Source organism: Bombus affinis, chromosome 8 (assembly GCF_024516045.1).
Source record: "Bombus affinis isolate iyBomAffi1 chromosome 8, iyBomAffi1.2, whole genome shotgun sequence".
Classification (NCBI taxonomy): domain Eukaryota; kingdom Metazoa; phylum Arthropoda; class Insecta; order Hymenoptera; family Apidae; genus Bombus; species Bombus affinis.
This window is the reverse complement of record NC_066351.1, coordinates 9,263,316-9,286,343: the sequence shown is the minus strand read 5'-3', so window position 1 is coordinate 9,286,343 and position 23,028 is coordinate 9,263,316. Positions and strand designations below refer to the sequence as shown.

Sequence of the window (23,028 nt, the reverse complement as noted above, 5' to 3'; positions counted from 1 at the left end):
AGAGCTCTTATATAACCATGAAGAAACGAATGGAACTTACAAGAAACAATGCAAAAGTATATGTAAAAGATATGGAAAGTATTCTACGAGCGAGTTACTATTCGTCGTACCGAATTTGCGCGATGTTCGGAATCGAATGCAACAGCATCTTTGCGCGGCCATTCGTAGAATTCATGTAGAATCCACTGCCTCATAATCCTATCGACGACTTTATGAAGATATTGCACAGATGCAAAAGAAGGCGGCATAGCGGTTGTAAAGGGGAGGGGAGAGCGTGAGAAAGCCCCTCTCTCTCACTCTTTCTCTCTCAAAGTCGATCTGGATTTACGATATTGGTTGCAACACCACCTGAACCCAGACCCTGGGCGACCCAGCTTTAAACCATCTCAAACCGGTTACCTTACTCCGTAAGCACGTTAGATCGGCTTCCTTTATTTATTTCCACGTCTTGTATTTCCCTTTTCCGCTGGGCCGCGTCTCTCCGCCTTTACGAGTGGACTTGTCGGAATAAGTTATGAGTGTCCTTTATAACATCGTTGCATTACTTATCGAAGGAAAATGGCATCTACCGAACCGCGTTTGCGTCAATAAATTCTGAGGATTGCAGGAGAACCGTTTATTCGCGGACCGGTTAGTGCCTTTGCCGAAGCTATCGATTCGAAGAAAAATTCAACATCAAAATTTACGTCTCACTGAGTCTTAACGACACGCTCCGTACACCGTCGAAAGCCAATTTTCTTGGTTCTCCTTAATGGATTTACTATATCGCTAATCCAGCACAGGTGCAGTCTATTGTTCCATTCCGACTGATAAGAAATATAGGACTTCGTGATGACATAATTTAGATTTTAAATTTTCACGATATTTATTAGATGACATATTTGCGGTTCTATCAGTTCCGATCGTTCTCTTCGTAGTACGTTTCGCTCTGTTCCGACGTTTCACGGACATTCCGGTCCATTTCTTCAGGGCAGATCCGAAACGGTTTCAGAAGTGAACTGGAATGTTCATAAGACGTCGAAGCAAAGCAGAAGGTACTATCATTTAGCAAATACACGATCGAAAGTCAAGGAACCACAAATATATCACAACGTAATAGACATATTTGGACGTGACGCAATTTTATAATAAGGAAAGAAGATTTAACTGCAACGCATATTTTCGCTCACTGAATATGATGACAAATTTTGAACGCACATTAATAATGAGCGTATATAAGCCAGGAGAATGTATTTTTTGACACGCATTTTTGAGGGGTTGACTGCAGGATTCTTAAAAATTAAAAGACTCGTTAGTTTTACAGAAACATAAATATCAAATACGATTTGAACTTAATCCTCAAGTAGGGAAATAAAATTGTCATATTTACCTATATACATTTTTACCCGTGTGCATTTTCCAGAAAAATTCGCGATATTTCTATAACAGGTAGGGAAAACTTTCAATGGGTAAATTTATGTACCGATAGATAGCAAGGACAATATAAATGAGATTTTAAATATACGTATCGCAAGCTTGTTGTCGTGGGACGCGTGCGCAAGAGAGGCCTGTTCTCCCTTTTAAGCATATTTTCTATTTTCCACGACGAAAGGGACGCGATAAATAATCGACGCATAAATCTCGTCGCGTGGCGCGGACGTATTCGATCGTTTAAAACGGGAGAGGGCAACCGCGCTATTATTTTCTCCGCACACTCCGCCGACGGATTTTCTCGGGAAAATTCACGGCGCGCCTTTCTTTCCGAAACTCGAAAACTTTCCACTGATCGTTATGAATATTTAACGCTAGAAATGGCTTTCCTCTTGACGGTAATCGACCATCAACTACAGTACCGCGACTCGTGTCTTCGTTTCTTCTGGCTTTTAATTCTAGGGATTTGAATATGATACGATTTACAGTAGATTCTTAAAATGTCAATTACTATTGAAAAATATTTAATACTAAAAGGCTATCGTGCGTGAAATTTCAGCCAATTTTATGTGTAATACCATCGTGTTGTGGCTCCTAACCGTAGGAAACAATAATTTTTCTACTTTTCGTCTAAAATTGAATAGCAAATTCCTAAATGTAGAAAATATAAAATTATGTTGAGGTGAAATTTCATCATTTCATGAAATTTCATGATAGACATAAACGTGATTTGCTTCCGGATATCACTTTCTGTTATCCTTTCCTTTCGGAGTTCATAATAACATTTAAATGAATTACGAATACGCGAGAAACTTCAGAATATATAAATTATAGCGCTTAACTTAAAGCGAACACTCACGACGATAACAGGAATTTTTCTGCTGTAAATAACAATTTAAGAATTTCTGATTTATGAAACTCGAATCAAATCGGGATCGTAAAACATTTGAACGTATACGTAGCCACGATTCTACCAAGGTACTGAATAAGCGAAATCAATTTTCAAATTGAACTCTTTCATTACCTGTTTACATAAAAGACTTTTATGGAGCTAAGGAAAAAACGAGCCGAAGTCAAGAGCCAAGGCGGTGTGAATTTCATTAAAAATAGCGAACGGCAAACGGTACTGGTTGCAGATGGAGGAGAATGAGAGAGATAATGAATGAATTTATAGTTTTTAATATTTGTTCATTATGCTGTTGCAGAAGGTTGCGCATGGTGAACAGGAGAATGCTGGCGAAGAACATAAACAGCGTTGTTTGCGATAATCTATTATTCTACTTGCTGGTTAAGGGCGTCATTTTCTTACGTGTATACACAAGCTTGGCGTTTCGATTATCTCTAGTGGGCATAAACTTGAAGAAACACAATATACCGTATAATGTGATCATTACATCGCATACCTAGCTAATACATGACATTCTTTCGTGTACAGGAACGTTTTTCAAAAGGTATCTCATTATGCTACGCCGAGGAGCATGAAACGCGCCTTGAATAACTGCTGAAGAACTGAACATAATGGGATTTACACTGGTATGCTAAATATTAATCTTTGATTAGATCATCATTTTTGAAACTGAACGTTCTATTAAGAAATTCTTGTATGTACATACATATATCTTTAATTTCTTTAGATATATCGCAACTTGATGTAACTTTAGAAATTAAAATGTATGGAGTAAAATTCGAAAAATTTTTGTCCATAAAGAGAAATAAATTTTTACAATTTTTCATTTTTCATTTTAAATTTGTAGTTACTTATTCTACTTTATAAGACCTGAATATTGCGTAAGTAAGTGGAGAAGTTGGAATTCTTATTAGATAAGCGAAATAATTTCACTGACTACAATGAAACGCGATCATACGAAACGAAAAATTTATTTTACAACGTATAATATTGATATTGCGAATACTAAAAATTCAAAGGCCATTTGCAAGCGTGTCGATACGTTAAATTATACTCTCGTTAAAAGCGGCTGAAACTGCGAAAACGTAATGGTTGCTTTTAGTAGCTGTGTTTCATATGTGATGTTCAATTGCCAAAAATCGTACATAATGTACGCGCCGCTTCAACACACGACGCTCATAATAAATTAAGAGGCTTTCAGCAGCCGCGCCTATTAGCAGCAACGGGAAAACAAAATAATACGTGAATATAATTCAATACGTATGTATGCAGACACGCGTATTCCGTGTATTACAGTTCGCGTCCGAAATATGAAAACATGAAAAACGGGAAAACGTATCGCGTAACACATGGAAATATATTTATATCACTGGCACACTGCAATGTGCTACTAGATACTGTGCATTGTTGGAAGCAAATTGCAGTCACGGAGGAACCTGCAGTTAAAAAATATCGACTCGTGTTGATCTTTGTAATTCCAGTTGCTATTTTAATACACAAATAGGTAAGTGAAATTTATCTAATCTTGTAAAGTTCACTTCGATTTTATCAATTCTGATAGCAAATTTATAAAATAGATGATCAACGAAATCTCTTTAATTCCAGTATATCTACAAGTATATATACTTAGATAAAACTTACCCAATATTAAGACATATGTTTACAAAAATTCAAACGATAGTTATGATGTAACCTTAGATAGTAACTTTAATCTTTTAAACGAATATTCCTAAAAAATAAATAATGAAAATGATAGTTTAAAAAGAAGGATTAACTAGAAGAAAATATTTTGGAATGGTTAATACCTACTAAAATAAATACAATAAAAATGAACCTGGTAATTCGCTGAAATACCATACTAAAACACTCACACAAAAAAAAAAACGATCAAAATTGACAATAAAGTTTTACCCGGACCTGGTTGTCATTAGTCGAAACCACATCGACATTTATTTTATTTGTCCACTGATTGATCAGCATTAGGAATAAAGGTAGAACAAGGCCATCGTTCTAGTGACGTTCGAGATAGCTGATGCAGGGCCAAGTGTCAAAGGACGTTGAAGAGTGGCGAAGGGATGGTAGGAGAGAAATGGTGCGGAGGGTGATTTTCGAGGACCCAACAGAACGTACCGTCGGTAATGTCGATGAATAGAGAGGTAATGAATCGTAGTGGACACCAACACGGAAGAGGCGAGGCAATTCTAGGCGTTTGGCTGGCCCTCTTCCCTGAAAAATATATACGTATGTTCGTTCCTCTCTTCCTCTCTCCTTATCGACTCTCCTTTTCTTTCTCGCAAGACCACAACCTACCCTCTACCTATATCATACGCGATAGCTGCAGTAGGTGAAATAGAGTACATATAGAGTGGTATACCTATTCATATTAAAGCCTCTGAAATCCACCCTCTTATTCAGGCCTATGTTGGCATTCACGTTGGTACCAGACACCAGAAACTGACCACCTATACGCTTTCCGCACGTTCCTGGTATTCTTCTTGTTTCTCTTTATTTATTCTGCTCCTATTCCTGGATACCTGGCCCGTTCCGCGTGCCCGTAAGATATCGTACTACTTTCTGCCAAAACCACCACCGAGCGAAATTAAGACTTTACGTCGCGGATATGGCTCAATAAAGAAAATGAATTCTCGGTTGGACGAGAAGAAAAGATATTTCAGCGTTTCTCTTTCTTATCAATTCTGCAAAATGAGACGGTCAATGGAAAATTAATTAAACTGCTATGCTACAAGAACGACAGTTAGATACGACCCATGTCTTGAAATATAGGCGTTCAACATTAAAAGTTTAATTAATACTTATACATTAATTTGTGTTGTATTTTTTGTCATACAATATATTTATAAAAAAGTATTATTAGAAAATACGTAGGCTCAAAAATATTTATCTACTTATATTCATACGTTAAAAAACTAATTTCCTAATATGTAGCTATATGTACATACCTTAGATGCTATTATACACGATAGTTCCAATTTTTAAGAAGTATATCTCTTCTCACAATTTCTCATAATTTCTGCCATTTAAACTGTAACACACAGCAAAAGTTCTTTAGAAAGTCGATGTTACATCTCTGGATGTTTCTTTATTATTAATAATGTACGCATATCTTCTTACAATAACCGACTTATTTTCAAACGAAATTTATTCATAATTTAACGCATTCAAAACAATGTATTCAAGAATTGAAGATAAATAGATCGTTCAAGTTTCGTAAAAGTTGCAAATGGTGTACCGATTAATTTACTCAGAGGATCGTCCAAGTATTGGCAGACTTTGAACCGTGTAGAATTGCAGGATTATTGACAGTAGTTGTTTATTAATACGTGCTAGGCTACTCTACATATGTGTTTCTAAACCCTATCTCTCTATCTGCTCTATATACTGTGATTCTGTTTGTGCTCTGATATATAACTGTGTAGTATATTTAAAGCCAGATGTGTGATTATCTAGCGCATTAATTAAACTCTGATGCGTATTCACGCATACAGTGTACTGTTTAAACTTCTCTATGTATTATTTAAACTGTGTCTTCTCTAGGTATGTGCGGAGTATTTTGGAGATCAAATGAAAATAGAACAATAACACTCCGCTATAATTTCGTAAGTAACTATACTTATAATTTGATTAATAAGTAAAATTATCTTGCAACCCTACCGTTTCATCTTTTTGAAGATGTTCGTACAAAATTCCTACGATAAGACAATCTAAATATATATACAGCATGCCAATGAATTTCATGGAGCATCTGAACATTAATCCAGTCCTTAATCTTTTCCCCGTTCAATTTTTACCGTTGTTTGCTTATCCCGTACAGATATATTAAAATTTTTCCATGACCCGGCCTCGCGTCACCGTGTTGTTGGTTCACGCGACCAACCAAACCGATCGATCGAATTCAGGATTACCAGTACGAGGGAAATCACTTTGCAGCGAGGCCGCTGGAAGAGAAACGCCTCCAGCAACCTTCCAGAAATAACCGAATCATTTAGATTTCGGGGATCTGACAGGGGTTTGGGGTGCCAAGCAGACTGTTGCAAGTTCTAGAAGAGCATGGAGGTAGCGAGGATCGAGAAACGAGGAAGAGGGTGGAAAAGGCAGCGACACTTTTATCGATATCGACGGCCCCGAAGCGGCTACGAAGCGGCCTTCTCCGACCTCTTTACTTTGCCAAGATATACAAACAGCTATATACATAGCTACGTAGGTGATCGCGGCTCTTTGGTAAAGCCGATAGAGGAAATACAAGCAGGGAGAATCCATTTTTGAGTAAGGAAACGGAAGACGCGAATTAGAACGCGCCATAAACTTTATAGTTGAGAGATGTAGGAAATTGTGGGACAGCTTTAATAACGTATTGATTGCGGATATATACCGAAATTCATATTTTTACCAATAAGATTAAAAATATATTGTGCTAAATATTGTAAGGAATACTATACTTTGGGCACTTAATATTTTGTTGCACATTACGGGCGTTCTATGTATTTCTGCATTCTAAAATTTCGCATAAACGCGCATAAAAATCCGCAATCTGATCATGTAGACATATTTGACTCTTTTTTGTTGGAATATTTATAAGAGAAATTATTGTTAATTTTCAATATAATTCTTAATCTTAAAAATTACACGTTTTCTTGTAGTTTCTTTTACGAACTGAAAGTTAAGTGCTATGTGAGTGATTCTTGATACAATAAAAAATAAAAGGCTTGTTAGGGTTATAAAGCGAAAATGGAAATAAAGTCAAACATAAGCAAAATTTTGGTACCATGAAATTTATCGACAATGCACTGAGTTTTAAAATGTGACTTGTTGCAATTTCTTCTGCTATATTCATATAAACCTAAAATAATTATCAAATTGTTCCCTGAAATCTCATAAGAATACAATATTCCTTTCTCAATTTCCCTTCTCTTTTTATTCAACGAAAGTGCAGCTACATAGTATATTCGTAAAGGTATTGAATTTTAAAATTCTATTGACGCGTATTTCTTTTCCTGGAATATGTGACAACAATGAGACATTTAACCAGAAGCCAAATCAATAAATTTACTAAGTCTGACTCTCCATAATTTATAGATCAGATAGCGTTTTCTCATACTGTTATAGTTTCTGTATCAAATGTAACAAGTTGACACGCTTGAAACGGAATGCCTTTCAGATTATAGATATAAAATGGAGAGCTCCGTTTTACATCAATCATACAGCTACAATGATAAAAGTCGCAAACATTCAACCCTGACAGCTGATTCAAGAGATAGAGAGTGAAACGTTAAAATTTTTTTACATCCTTTTAATGGCGATACTGAATTTTAAACGCCGTTTTTTTGAAAATCATTGCGTTACTTGGCACTTCCTATAATTTATTTCATTACAACGTATACAATGACTCGCGAAAGTACTTGGACATTTTACCATCCATTATATATATTATATAAAACGTTTTGAAGTTTAATTAACACGGTAATGAAACGCGACTGTTATTATATTGATGAAATTTGAAATCACTCCAAAGATATACATAGAAGCTACAAGACATTTACATAGACAGTAGCCTCATTTTCTTTCTCGTTTCTATCAACGAAGATGATTTTCACATTATCAATACAATTGCGGCAACATCGGCGAAGCACAGTCCTTAATTATCACATTTCGTTCGAATCCAGCAGGTGTTCTGATATTTATAAACGAGATTGTACAATCTCCTATAAAAGTGCCAATTTTTCTGACCGATGTCGACCATGTATTTGCAAGAGAAAGAAAGATATTGGCTGGTCGACGGCGAAGAAGGACGATTGATTCGGTAAAGGCGCGAAAACGAAAGTAAGCACGCATAGATATGCAAAGACTCGTATGTTCCGGCTGTGGACGGGGCACGCCTATTTGCATACTTCAATACGGTGGCTTGAATGGCAGACTCGCAAGAGACCCATTTTAGATACAGTCCATAACACAGCATTCAAACGGCAGCGTCGGCTTTTTCATTACTCTTTTTTGCGCTTTGCAGCGAAGCTGTAGCCAGGCGAGAGGTTATGCACGGGCCCGTAGCATCCGTCGAGTAACACAGCGTTGTAAAAACCCCATAAAAGTCCGTTTCCTGAGGGGCAATACCGACCGCGCTCCAGGCTCATATCCGTGGCTTAACCATTATCAGCCATTACGTATTTTCATAATATTTTACACCCTAGTGGCGCATCCTACAGTCGTCGGATACATTGTCGTTCCGGATATCGTCGCACGGAGATTTTTCATAGGGCCCCGGCGATGAATGAGAACCAAGCACCGACGAGAACATGCGGAATATCTAGTCACCATCGAGACGTGCTTCTCCTCCGCTCTTCCCTCGTTCTGTATTCCGCGCTCGTCGAAAATGTTCGACGATTTTTTAAGAATTACACCGACGCATTGTTTCGCGACACGAGGTTCCAACATGCTGACAACGAATTTTTCTTCCACCCCCCCCTTTTTTTTAGATTCCATTTCTACCCTTGCACATTTTCATTTTCATCAAGCTTTGAGCTTCTATCGACGCTAACGAATGTTGTACTATGTCGGATAAAATGGTGGAGTTTACTTTAAAATATGAGACATTTTGTATTCTGCGTGGCATCCTTTTGTTCATTTTCCATGCATTCAAGTTGAAGAAAAGAACGTTTTATGTTAATATATGTGCAACAGGAATGCTGGCTTATTTGGCTTGGTAGTTCTGTAAAATATATACAGTGATTTATGAAGATATTTCAACGTTTATCATAGAAAATTGTTATGAGTATGTCGATCTTTTGAAATTCGTTCCTAGAGAAAAAATGTTTAGAAGATAAGTTACATTATTGTGAACTATATATTATGTGCATTTATTCTATTGTCTTTTATAACACACAAACGTGACGGAATTATACATACATATATGATATGACGATCAGTCTACGCTTATGTTACATTTATTATTTCAGACAAAATATGTAAAGTGAAATATGTCCGTAGCATTTTAGCGGAAGTTCATCTGTTCTGGTATTTTTTATTATTCATTGTACGTGTAACACCTTCTGTAAAATTCTTCATGAAATTTCAAGTTTGAAACACCCAGCACTTTTCCATCCTCTAAAAGAGTTTCGAGTAATCTTTTAAACATAGAATATTTTATGAAATAAAAGTATCACGAAACATTTCAAATATCAAAGTTATCAATTTAAATAGATTCTATATTTTAATTACATGGTAATAAAAAATTTGTATTTATTCGATTAATTATTGCCATATGTCTGAGTTTTCTTCCTTCATTCGAGGTTTACATTTCAGGAAGTAACTTTTTGCAGAGTAATTTATTAACTTTATATCACACATTGGAGCCGCTACATAAAAGCTTACAGGATCACCTGGTACACTTTTATCGTTTGCATTAAGGACAACGTGGAAGCTCTTAACGGCTCCCAGCTTTATGTTATCACGAACGCGTTCAAGCTACGGGAAAATATTTAATATAAAAACGTGCATGAAGGCGTATGCAAATTTATGAAATACACCTTAGACAGATTTATAGAACACACTTAATCAATTTAATCGGTTAATTGTGCAAATTAATTGGTATTCGTTATTTTATAACAGTATTATTTCTTCTGTATTTTAATAACTTTGTTTTATTAACTTTATACTACTAATTTATGTGTCAAAATTTACGATGAACGTTAACACTGTTATATGCAATATGAAAGTATTTACTATTTGTAAAAATGAAATTAAAATATTTCCACAAATTGTTACAACACAGATTTTTCGTATTCTCTAATCAACATTTTTATGCTTTTCAATCCTCGTAATCATATCCACATATATGTCAAATTGCAATCGTTCGATCACTTTCGATCATTACGTTCCCCTATAAACCAAATTTAATTTCTACTAATAATCAATAATTGAATGTACAAATAATTTAATAATGAATAATTGACGGACATACGGTAAACAGTGTTAACCACCGTGACCATTCCTGAATTATTTAAAAACCGAAAATAAATTTGTAGGAGGTACACTCCGTCAAAATCAGGATATAATGGATTACTTTTTTCTGATCTCATATACATTTAAAGCAGAACGTTAAACATTTGAAGTGAACACACAAAACATACGACACATTATAGATTGAAATAGCCGTTAGTAACATTTAATAGCAGCAAGACTCGTGCTTTTATAGATATTGTCGATCATTATAATAATAAACTCGTGTAATGATACAAGATAAAATATGACCACGATTATTTGCCTGACTTTAATCAATGTGCTTAATTAGGTAACCAATTCAGTTGATTAATCAATTTGACCGGCTGACCTATTTAGTTCATTAACCTGTTTGGCGTATTAACCGCTTAGCTGATTAACTATGGTGGCTGGTTCGGACAATACATTTTGATTAACAAAGTTTCGAAAATACTAACCAGACATCATCTATTCTGCTAACAGTAAATAATATTTTTAAAATGTAGACTTATTTTTCATTCTGAACCTTCTTAACGTAAAATTTCTCTCGCTGTTGACGAACCTTTTTCGTGATTCAAATCATTACCTGATTGAAATCTGACTTAAGTATTTTAGCAATGTTATCAACGATACAAAACGCTTTCTTCTAATCATCAAGTGACATAAGGGTCAGAAAATTAACAAAAATGTACTTATCGTATTTTTCCACTTATCTCACTTATCGAAATAAATATACAACGCGAATCACGTCAAGAAATAAATAATGAAATATTTATAGAATGCAATCGCGATATAACAGAACTATCCAGCAATAAGTTTCTTAAAATCGATATTTCGAATGAACCAACGCGGCGTAATCATCGCCCACAACTTCTCTTAAATCCTCGATGCCATCATAAAATTCCATCAGATCCATCTGTTTTATCTGAAATGGCGGCGATTCCTTTCGGCTTGGAATAAAACGTTCCGCTTTAAGCTGTCAGCGCGGCGATGCACTGACTGTTTTGCTTACGGGTGATGGTAAGCGAGTGCGATAAAAAGCGTCGAAACCGCGATGCCAGAGGAACGGAGAGATCGACGAGAGATTTACCGGCTTGAAACGAGCTATCGAAGGTGCGAGATAGTCCAAGGCGCAGAATACGCGGAATGGTGGATGGGGATCAAGCTGGAGTCGACTGGTAGTCATAAACGACGTGAATCGGAAGAAAAACTGCTAAACGAAAATGCCTGCGCCGGAAGATCGGGCCGAGCGATCTAATGGAGAAAATAATGGATTTTCGGCAATAAAGATCGCCTGACCAGATCAGGTTATCCACCCTTGGCCATCTTACCCTCGATTTCACTCTTTCTGCAGTGAGAAAGGCGTCGTGGAAAGTGGGTCGGTTCCCAAGCTCGCGTATCAAATCGAGACCCACATTTTGCTAACGTGCGTCGTCACCCGGCTACGATAAAATCCTCGTTCAATCGTTTCGATTAGAGATATACTTTAATAAGTTACTGAAAATATTTGTACTGTATCCGTGATATATCGCGAATGGCGTGTTTCCAAGTTCTGCAAGGAAGATGTCGCGATGCCGTGATTAAATATATTACCACGATTGATTCAAGCAATAGGATTTCAAATTAGTGAATGTATTAATAGATTAATAAAATAATAAAATATTCTATGATCTGTTGATTACGTAAGAAGATGACAAGTATTTCATTTAATCATCCATTTGTTACTAGTTTATGTATATCGTTAACAATCCTATATTTTACATTACAAACTTGGTCAAAATTGCCAGAAACTTACGAACGATAGTGTGTCTTCCAGGAATTATTTTATTTGTAATTAATTGAAATTACTGTAACCATTGAAATTATCAAGACACCGAACAAAGACACTCCACATTAGTCTATCGACGATTATCAATCGCACGATAAACTAAATGTAAACGGGACACCGAATCGTTCCTAGTTTGCGTGGCAGAAGTTCTCAAAATTGAAAACGCGATAGCGATAAAGATAACCTACTATGCCTTTCTATAACGGCGTCTCGGTTCCTGCCCCGTTTCGTGAGCGGAAGTCTGAAGATTTTCAAAGCACCGTGCAAATTGACCTGACGGATTATCGAAGCTTCCTGAGAGCTAATTGATTGTTCATAAAATTTTATGCAAGTTCCTCCTTCCCCCTCTCCTCTTTCACTGTGCATAGAGTGAAAATTTACCGTTCTCTGGCACGCCAAGTTTCTTCTGCGAGCTGCGTGAATTTCTGCAAGGTACACGTAATACACCTTTCATGACGAGAGTACAGTGGACTGTTCGCAGGTACGGCTGCATGTTGTTATCCGGCACAGGGGGATGGGTGAACGAGGGATTGGAGGACCGAGTAGACAGGGAAAAAAATTGGGAAAAAATATATATGTATTTAACTGCGGTACACCGAGCGCGCGAAACTTTCTTCTCTATTCTCGAACCTCCGTGGAATGTTGCATCGCGTGACGCAGTCCAGGGCAGAATTTTATTCTGAAATTTCCGTGTCCTCTGTGGTTGCTTTTAAAGCTTGCGGCTTGTGCCGTATGAAACTCGAACGTTTCGTCCATTCCTCCTCCTCGCCCCCTGTTACGGTTCTATATTTAAAAGCGTTTCCCTTGTGTTATGCGTTTCGTATGCTTTAACGTTCCCTTATTTCCTACGTTTCGTGTGATTTCGCCGCTGTTGAACTGTTGATCGCAGTTTAAATTCCTGGCAAAGGGTCCCGCGCATCGTTAACCGACCCTGAAGAATTTCTATGAACGACGATCAATTATACTCAGTCCTACTGTTGTCGAAATTGGTACGTGGAAGCTATTACGAACTCTGCAGGATCCGTCATAATTGTACCTCTGATGCACATCTCGAAAGTTAAACACCTACGTGTTTTATATATTGCATCAAAAAATACAGGGACTGTAATTTTATGTTCATGAAGAGGAAAATTAGATCATCACAAGGTACGTATATGAAAACGGTACAAAACATAAGAATGGGAATACACTAATAATTGGAATATATAATTGACATTTAACTATTAAAAAAACACGGAGCTTCCAACTACTTTCTGACAGCGTAAAACTAAAAGTCTCGCAAAGTCGGATGCAAAATGTACCGTACAATGGCGTAAAGTGGCGTAGATTTCGGCTTTCCATTTAAATGTTTGCAAAAAACACTTGAATCTGAAATCCTGACCATTTGAATATTTTCACCCTGGCATTTCACTATCCTCGTTACTCCAGCATTAATATTTCATGCCTGTATCCTCTCGCAAGGAGATACTTTCGCCTCGTCGTAAGGTATTTTAACTTATAGCACCGCGCGGTACTACATATGCGCGCGGCAGTAATCGTCTGAAACCAAAATCTTCGTGCTCAGAATGAAAAAAAAGGCTCGCAGTTATAATGGAACAACACAGTAAATCCCGAGGGAACAACCTCGAACTGGCAACAAAAGGCACGGACACCGGTCGGAGGGCAGAATTAACGACGCAACACATGCGTGCATGTTCGATCCCAGCTGGTGCAGCAGTAGCAGCAACAGCAGTACCATAAGTACACAGAGCTCACGATCCGAAGAGGAAGGAGGGTCGTAGAGAAGCGAGGAAATCTAGCAGGAGAGGAAACGTATTAAGCTAGGATGGAACGAAGAGGACAAGGGGAGAAACGGTAGCGTGCAGTCTATCAGAGATTAGCGGGTCCATCCATTAGGGAGTGATTTAACGTGCGCTGAACGTACGACGGCCCACCATCCACAGATCGCACACACGTTCGCTACGCTACTCGGTCACATATGTGGTATCGATATCGAAGTAGTTGACGCAACAACTATCTCGGTCCTCTATCGTTAAGCACGAGCTAATGCAGAGCAGGAAAGGCTAGTCAGCTCAGACCATAGGTTCAGACGCGTAGGCGGTAGTTAGCGGTCAGCAATGGGCATAATCAGCCGAAATGAAGTACGTGCGCACTGGGGCTACATTCCACGAGGACGTTGAGCATGCCACCCTCTTCCAGCGTGCGGAAGCTTGCCCCTTTTCGACCGCCCTTAACAGCTTCTCCCTTCGACCAGATGAATTCCGTGTAGGAGGCGCGTTTACCCTTTCCTCTTGATCGGTAGATGACCAGTTTGCTTCTGGGACTAACGGCTGACCGGGTCGTAGTAGGCAGCTTGGGGAACGTAGGACAGAACACAGGATGATCGAGGGCGAACCGAGGCTGGAGTGGAGCAGGTACCCGGTGCTGGTCCCAGGGGCGCGATGTGTCGTGCCTAATTACAATGTCCAGCGCTTCCCTCTGTCCAAATACAAACAGCGAGGCTAATGTGGTACCGCCGTCACCGAAATGCAGGCAGCTGGATCGCACCTTGCAACGCTCTGTCAATATCTGTCGATATTGTCCGCCGGTCCGAGCGTCATCGTCCCTTCGAATCGGATATAGCGCGACGGCTAACTATCCGTGGAACCACTCAAGTCGTCGACGCTTTGATTAACCGGCGCAACGAATTGTTGTTTTCCGTTGCTACGTAATTTCTTTTCATGTGGCCAAAGGGAGCACAGTGGAAACGATCGACTAAGTAACAACGAGACGAATTGTTTGCGGAGAAAGTCGGGTAAATTAGTCGGTGAAACGTATAAATTGATTTCGGGAATAAGTGGAGTAACTGATGACTGGTGAATTGGATAGAACTCAAAGGTGGAGTCGCGGCGGAAATTGAGTGGCAGGGTGTATATATTTCTTTTTACGATCAAGCAGGAGGGTGAAGATGTAAATATTTCCCTTTCTTAAGAATTGTCTTCTAATTGTATTTCAAGAGACCAGTATCGAATAATACACGTGTATCTACAAATTCTGATTGAAGTGACGTAATTAGCACGCAAGTGACAGTTTCCTAATGTAATTGCATCTAACTTTACTGTAAAGTTGGGGAAGTTGAAACAAATCGAAATACCGAAGATTCAATAACAAAAGTATATAGAGTGTAAAATTAAAAGCAAAGACCCTTTCTATTGATCCTTTTTAACACATAATATATGTAATAGCGTCCAATTATTAAATTCATAATCGACGAAATTTTAGGAGTAACGAGTAACATGAAGCTTGTAACAAAAGAGGTGGGGATGTAATTTTATATCGTATTTTACCGACAAACGACGAATGGAAGTACTGTTGCCAGCGTAAGGGATGGAGGGGAGGGGTACATTTTCGAAATGCAAACCAATTTTCGTCCGTGAGATTAATGGACGGTAGAAACGAACGGCGCCAAATATCACATATTTTCTGGATAATGTGCAACGCTCGTAAATAATAACGGGTTGCCGAATAGTTTTCACGTAAAAAGCAGTCTACCATCGAAAGGGCGTTAAATAGCATTCATTAAAAATCTTTATCGTCCCGCTGTCTGGCACAATTAAAGCGTGTATCCCAATTTACACTTGGCGATTTAAAATTCTACGCGGTGATCGTCGTACGCTTTAAAAATTTTTCAAGTTATTTGCGAAAGAAAAGTGAGAGATACAAAGGATGGAAATTCGTGGTGTGTCGGTGAAAGGGACAAGCGCCCATCGATTAAAGCGAGAACGTAACAAAATTCAAACAGAAGTTGAAACATGATAACCGAAACAAGATTGATGAAATTGTACATAATGTTTACTCGTGTGACAAAAAGCTGTTTTTACGGTATGTCTGTTAACTAACGCTCGTACACGAGATGAAAAATTCCAGGGAATAAAACGCATTCAAAAACGAGAGGAAGATATAAAAGGATCTGTCAGTCCGGTTAAAAATACCGAAATTTTCCTCTGAAATTTTAATATTATATTTATATAGTACCCCTGTTGGATATTCACAAACTCAAACATTTCAAATACTTAGATAACAAAAGAAGATGTAATACTAATATGGCATTGTTTTTAGCGACCAGGTGAATATGTTTCCAAATAATTAATAAATAAATCTCTTGAGTATAAAATTAATGAAACTGACAATGAAATGGATAAGATATAACAGTCTCAAGATTCGAAAAACTAAAGTAGCAGACAGGAAAACTTTATCGTCTAAAATGACATAAGTGAAACACTTCAAATTATGCTTACGTAATATTACTATCGATAATGATTAGAATTTCAGTTGAACACATAAATTTCATATTGTTGATCGTGTTTCTATTATCGCTATGAAAGGAAAATTTTAATGAAACGATACTATCACAGACTTAAGTAAAAACGATAGAGTTAGATGCGTCGAGCTTATCAAGCTATTAAAAATGTTTATTCTGTCACGCTATAAAACTCGATCATAAAACCTCGAAATTCGCTCTTGGATCGAATTTCATTTATCGAGCGTGCTACACCAAAACACGAGACTTTCGCTCCAGTTAGAATACATTTCTGCGTCGCCTTTGATCAGTAAATCGATGTAGTAGTATTAGATTAAAGGAATTGAAAACTGAGTGGAGCTGATTAGGAAAGTTGGGAGTAATTCTCGATCTCGCGCTAACTCCTCAAATTGGACGTCCGGGTTTCCCACTGTTCATTGGACCTGTCGTTCGCTTGTGTGTTTCCGTTTCGTGTCCGCCACCACCAAGATGGGTTACGAGAAGTTAAAGGGCATCCACGATCAACGCGTGATTCGAACAGTAGCCTAGGCGGACATTTGGAAATTTTAGTGGCCATAAGCTCTCTGTGTGGCTATCGAGATTACATAGGTAAACGAGGCAAGGGGATGGCCAATTACCGAAAGCAATTACCGGCTAGCAATTAACGCGAAAGTTACAATAAGTAATTAACGCCCTTGCGACTAGCTACTTGTAATTAACTTACGCCCAGCTGCGTTTTTCCATTATTACGTATTTTTCGACGCAAAAGTACTGCCGGTTCCTGGCACGGGACCGCAACTGCGCTCCACGTTCTCGGAAATGATACCTTTTCAACAGCTTTACAAATCGCATTAAGCGTACGTATATAATTATTTCGATAATAAAGCACCTGGATTTTCCTAATTTTTAAAATTTCATTAATGTGAATGAATTCTTTCCACGTCGTGTAAAGGCTGAACCATAAATAATCTTTGATCTTTTACTTAACATAATCATTTATAAATCAATATTATAATATAAATATCACGTATTTTCATGTGGTCTTCATTTGTTAAGCAGTTTGAGTATACTATGGCGTAGGTGTCGGTGATATTTTTGTAGAATTGATTACGCACAGTGATCCATTTTACAAAATACAATTTAGAAGGAACAACTCAGAATACTTCGTATTCTATGATGTTATATGTAGAGTAACGTGCAATACGAATGAACGAACACAAAACGATGCATATAGTACATGTACTTCTTGAAAAGATGAATAATTTCTAGAAAACATTCCAGAGAATATAGGACACGCTTACTTGTAATTCCAAAAATAATTGCCAGAAGTCCGATTAAAAATTTAATTTAGTGATTTCGAAGTTTCTCGTTGACCTAACCATAAAATTTTTAATTTATCGTTCTGATTATACCGCGTTCATCTTGTTCTTCTCTGTGTTTGCAGACAAAGACCGTGGCTCATATTCCACAGTGTTTTCATTGCCTTGAAAATAAAGGGAACCTGTAACCATAGCGAACATATTTCTTGGAAAATATATCTGTATCTTGTAACAATGGTGCTTGGACCGTGAACGTTAATAAAATTTACAGCATCTCTCTTTACCGCCTTTCTCTTGATGCCGGCGAGAACGATAAACCGTTATATTACGCTGCCTCGTGATAAACGCAGGGCTCCGGCATTGTTGAAGGGTTGCAGATGAACGTCACATATCATCAACTGCACACGCGTGTCTATATTTATATGAACGCGATATGCATGCCTCTCGCGAATAAACTCGCGTAATAAGGTTTACGATGTTCATTCAGCGAGAGCATTTGTCTGATTTCAGTAGCCACGGAAGGCGGTTCATTTCATCGTTGCGCTAGGCTCCTGAAAGAAATCCCAATTGTTCTACCGAGCTTATGCCCTTAACAACCACGTTGTTACCCACACTATTTTCTTTCCACGCGTGCATACACATATGGATTTGGAAATATAGGGCGTGAAATATCCCGAGTTGTCAAAGTTAAGACTAAAATGATATTTAAATCATTCAGAACGAAATATTTTTTCATCCCTAGAAGAAAAATTCTTTTTAATAAATTATGGATGATAGAAATATATCTTTTCGAATGGTTTTGTGAAAAAGACACGATGTACTAAAATCTATCAAGAGATCAATCTAGCTGAGAACGAATACATTTATCGTTTAATTAATTAGCAATCTATTAAAATATATTGTTGTGGACACGCAACGTCGAGCGTGAACGAATTTTAAGTTACAGAAATTACGAGATAAGGCATAATCACTTCAATGTAATTTAAAATACGGTATAATTATTTGCTTATAAGTTCTTCGATTTATTCTTCGATTTATTCTATTTAGAAAATTGTGTGTGACTTTCCCTTAATATCACCTAATATATATATTATATATTACAAATAAAATGAATTTATATTATACGCATAATTAGAAACAAATATTAAATGCTTGCGATTAATAGCAAAATGAAACAAATGTTCGAGTTTAATCTTTCGATGAAAACCATAGATTCAAAATAGTTTCATCCCTTCGATCGTGGAAACAACATAAAACAATGTGTTGATATTTCTTTGTATGTGTACGCAAAGAAAGGGTGAAATATTAAAAGGAAAGCAGGCAGAAGGTACTTGGTAGAAGCGGAAAACAAAGCGATTCCCACCCACCCTTATAACCAGGAAGTGATTGCTACGCATTCGTTGAGTTCGCCGACAACGAAGCCGCACTGGCAGCTTTAACAGCCCTCAACCAGGGACTTTTCCCGGGCAAGGTAAGTCCAGAGTTATCTCTCGCTTTCTACGAGCGCCTCTTCATCCACCTTCTTCATCCACCGCAACCGTTTATCTTGATCTCTCATGGAGTTTACAGCTGTTTTATCGTTGCCTCGCAACTTTATCCCCAACCCACACGTCGTTTTTCCCACCTTCCAGCTGTTTGTTTCAATTTCTTCCCGATACTGAAGAGCGGGATGGCGGTTAAGACAGCGTGGAACCGCGCCGATATCTATACAGGGTTTCTTAATACTTTCGCCGCACGTCATAAGCCGTATGGCGCGACAGCAACCGCGCGTCGACACCGGATAGGATAAGTTTTGCTCGAGATTTCCAGACCATCCAGTCTCGAAGCAACGGCGGCGCGTTCCTTCGCCTTAGCGGCGTATCCCGATTCTATGTACGGTTAAAGTTCGCTCGTTGACGGTCACAAGCCGTGTTCGCGGTGCACGTCGTGATTTGGTTGCGGGAGAATCAGCGGTAGCAAGCGGGGAGAGGTGGAGGGTGTGTTAGAATGCGGTTTAGAAGAGGAGGATGGATCGGTAGGTGTAGAGAGAAGCAAAATGGTTAGGGGAAATAAGACCGCCGTGCTCAAGGGTCTGCCAGAGGTTGAGAGAAGGTATTGGGATCCAGCTGGAATAGCTAATGCTCGAATATGTCATAGTTTGGTAGGATGCGGTCAGAATTATACATGCTTTGAGATATACGCGCAAGTTACCTCACATTCTCCTCTATTGCTCTCTCCGTACATACTGCCCCCTTCTAGATGCTTCCTTTCTTCTCTGATTCTTGGCCCCATCCTAGTCGCGCTTCTTGCATCTACCTGCTTTACACCCTCGATACGTGCTCCCTTCTCTTTAACACCTTCTCTCTCCCTCTTTTCGTCTTATCGTTCTATCTCTCTTTCACTTTTGGTTCACGTCACAAGGCCTCCATTTCATATATGTACCACCACCATCAGCAGCCACCAATTCACCACCCTGCTGCGACGTATATCGCGGACCGTAACGCAGAGAGTTACTCGGTTAGTTTAGATTCGCTCAAGCAAGTTTTGATGTCGTGTTCGCCTACTCCATGGCCCCCTCCTCTAGCTCCCCGGTCGAATCTCTGTCAGCCGCTCCGTCTACTCATGGCCACCGAATCTCCTTCGGGAACCTAGCTTCTACCTTTCGCGCTAACCATCCAGCAACGACGACTCTCGCAGGCAGCCACCTTCTTCCACCCCTTTTCAGACAACCCCTACCAGAATATCCGAGTTCGCCACTACCGTCGACACATTACTAATGCCGAACTGGTCGTAATAGATTGGATGCCTGGAACTTGGATACGCCAACTAATGTGCCAGGCCAACCCCATTCACTCGTCACTTCCAATACCGTACTTGCACCCCTTTCTGCTCGCATCGCTGCCTGCTTCCTTCGTATTTTAGTCAATGACGCATAGAAATCGAACGTGTCGTGATTGAAGTGTTGTATTTACTATATTTAAGTATGATGTTGGTAATGTGGCAAAGTAATTGAATTATACTATAGAATATTGAAACCTTGTAATAGAAATTTTACTGTTCCGAGATAAATAAACTTAGCTTGTTGCTGGATTTTCGGCTGTCATTATATCGAAGTATCATAATGGTTGTTATTAAAACAAAGTAAGATTACCATTTCTTAAATATAGATTTCAATTCCTGCTAGACACGAGATTAGAAAAAATTGAACGATAAAAGTGAGTTAATTTTTCGTAAAACAATGCGTAAAACAAACAAAACTCGATAAAAATTACATAGTCGCATGAGCTACTACGATACAAACACAGGAAGCTACTATACGATTTTTCTACTAACAAAGATAAAGAAAGATTGCACGCTTCGTACATGTCTACTCGAAATCAGCTGAAATCCGCTACAAAATATACTTAACGCAGCGTATAAAGAAAAATTTCAGAAACATCATTTGTTACTACATGACAGTTCGATTAAGCGAAGAAACGGCTCATAAAACGCGACGATACAATCAACGCCGTCAGATACCGTCGTCAGAAATGCAAGCATTACGACCATGATCCTCAAAATATACACAACAAACTAAGGCAGCAGAATAATCCGGGAATCAAAGGTGAAGAAAAAAGGATTTCTTATGCACGAGGTGATGCCTATTCCGCAATGCGGTCTTAAGCGTGCGACTGAGTGGTGCGATCGCTAAGGAAAGTGCGCTGGCATTTCGCTATGTAACGAGGGGAATTAACCCCAAGTTTAAGCGCGATACAGCCGCCGACTTTACTTACCTACCCGTGTCCCATACCACCGGACTACCCCGTCGCCAGCAGCTCCGCACCAGTTCGCTCACCTCTTCCGGCGCGTATTCCTGTACTTACTTCTGCCTTTCTTCCGAGTCAGAATACTCGCAGCCCGCAACCATAGTCTCCGCGACGCTCGTTAGCTCGAATTATACTTTCCCGGGACTCGGTCGAGAAACGACGACGCGACATGGCGAACGTGACCGTGCGCGGCGAGTAATTCTCCGGTAGATTATTAATACGACCTAGTAGCAGCTCTGTTCGCGTTGCTCGTAGATTTGTATTCGACGATCGTCGACGTTCTATCAGTCTCTGTCCCGGATACCGCGACGAACCAAATGATGGAACAATACCGCCGTACCGACTGCGTGACATCGCCGTTATCTTGTTACCCTTCATAGGATGCGTCACTTGCCTCACTGTTTCCGGGTTATTGTCGATGATGACTGATACCGATACTACGAATTACGCGTACCTCCGCACGTTTGTCTACTCTGCTAAGGAGATGTCCTGATACGCGGCTCGACTCCACGTTGCATACGAAACAACCTACAGATTTATTGTACGCTATGTATATCCGCGTACGTATATCTACGGTGAAACGTGTATCCTTGCAGCCCAGTTAGGTTCATTGCACTTTTCTCTCAGTTGTTGAAATATTTATCTAGGAATGAGATAATTATTGGAGTAAATTCTGACTCGTATAACAAAAAGAAAATCTATAAAAAGCTCGTAGTTTTTTCTTTCTTTAACTTTAGAAGCTGTTTTGAAGTAGGTCTATGAATATCTCTTTACTCGGTTCCTTGCGAGGCAGAAGTAAAATTGGGATTTCCTTTTCGTCTTATTAAATAGTGAATGCAGTTTTTGCGGCATGTATTTTTATATAGGAAATCGAACCGGCTTTGAGACAGTAAAATATTGACAGAGTACATGATTTAACTGTTTGGAGAGTACTTTTAAATAAAGTACCGAGGAAGGGGAAATATAATTCCAATAGTGATAAGAATAATCATTCCATAAATATAATATTATAATAAGATGTAAATTATTCGATTCTTATAACTTAATTAATACGAGCATATTTAAGAACGACTTATTTGAGATGTAGCTTTCCAGTGCTTGGAAGATTTAGTATTTAGATAATAGAAGCTTTAATTTAAGAAATCTATGGATAAGCTTAAACTTTTATAGAAATATTTACATATTTTCAGGTATTAAAGCACATTACTACATATATATGTATAAAGCTTTGGAAGTTAAGAATAAGATCCTTTAGACAAATATAAATTTTATACATCGTTTCCTGTACTTACCTTCCTTTTGTGAAAGGACACAATTTTGTTACTTTTCTACTGAATTCAATTTGTAAATTCACATTTGTCAATATCGCGTTACTAGAAAATGACAGAGAAAAGAGCTTGTAAAATTTTTACATCCTCTAATAAAAGATCGCCAACTTTTCGTCTCGAATGAACATGCAAATACTCTAGCATTTGCGTAAGATGCTAAATTGAAATTGAAGAAGTTGAATT

At 38.4% G+C, this 23,028-nt stretch overlaps 1 protein-coding gene across 1 annotated transcript in view; it reads right to left on the bottom strand.

Annotated features, from left to right (window-relative positions):
* LOC126919550 (uncharacterized) overlaps nt 1-21,443 on the bottom strand; it is a 143,759-nt gene extending 122,316 nt beyond the window's left edge. The window contains exon 1 of the mRNA XM_050728923.1: nt 19,923-21,443. The gene's annotated coding sequence lies outside the window, so the exon portion shown is untranslated. The remainder of the gene's footprint in view (nt 1-19,922) is intronic.
* Nucleotides 21,444-23,028: the final 1,585 nt, after the last annotated feature.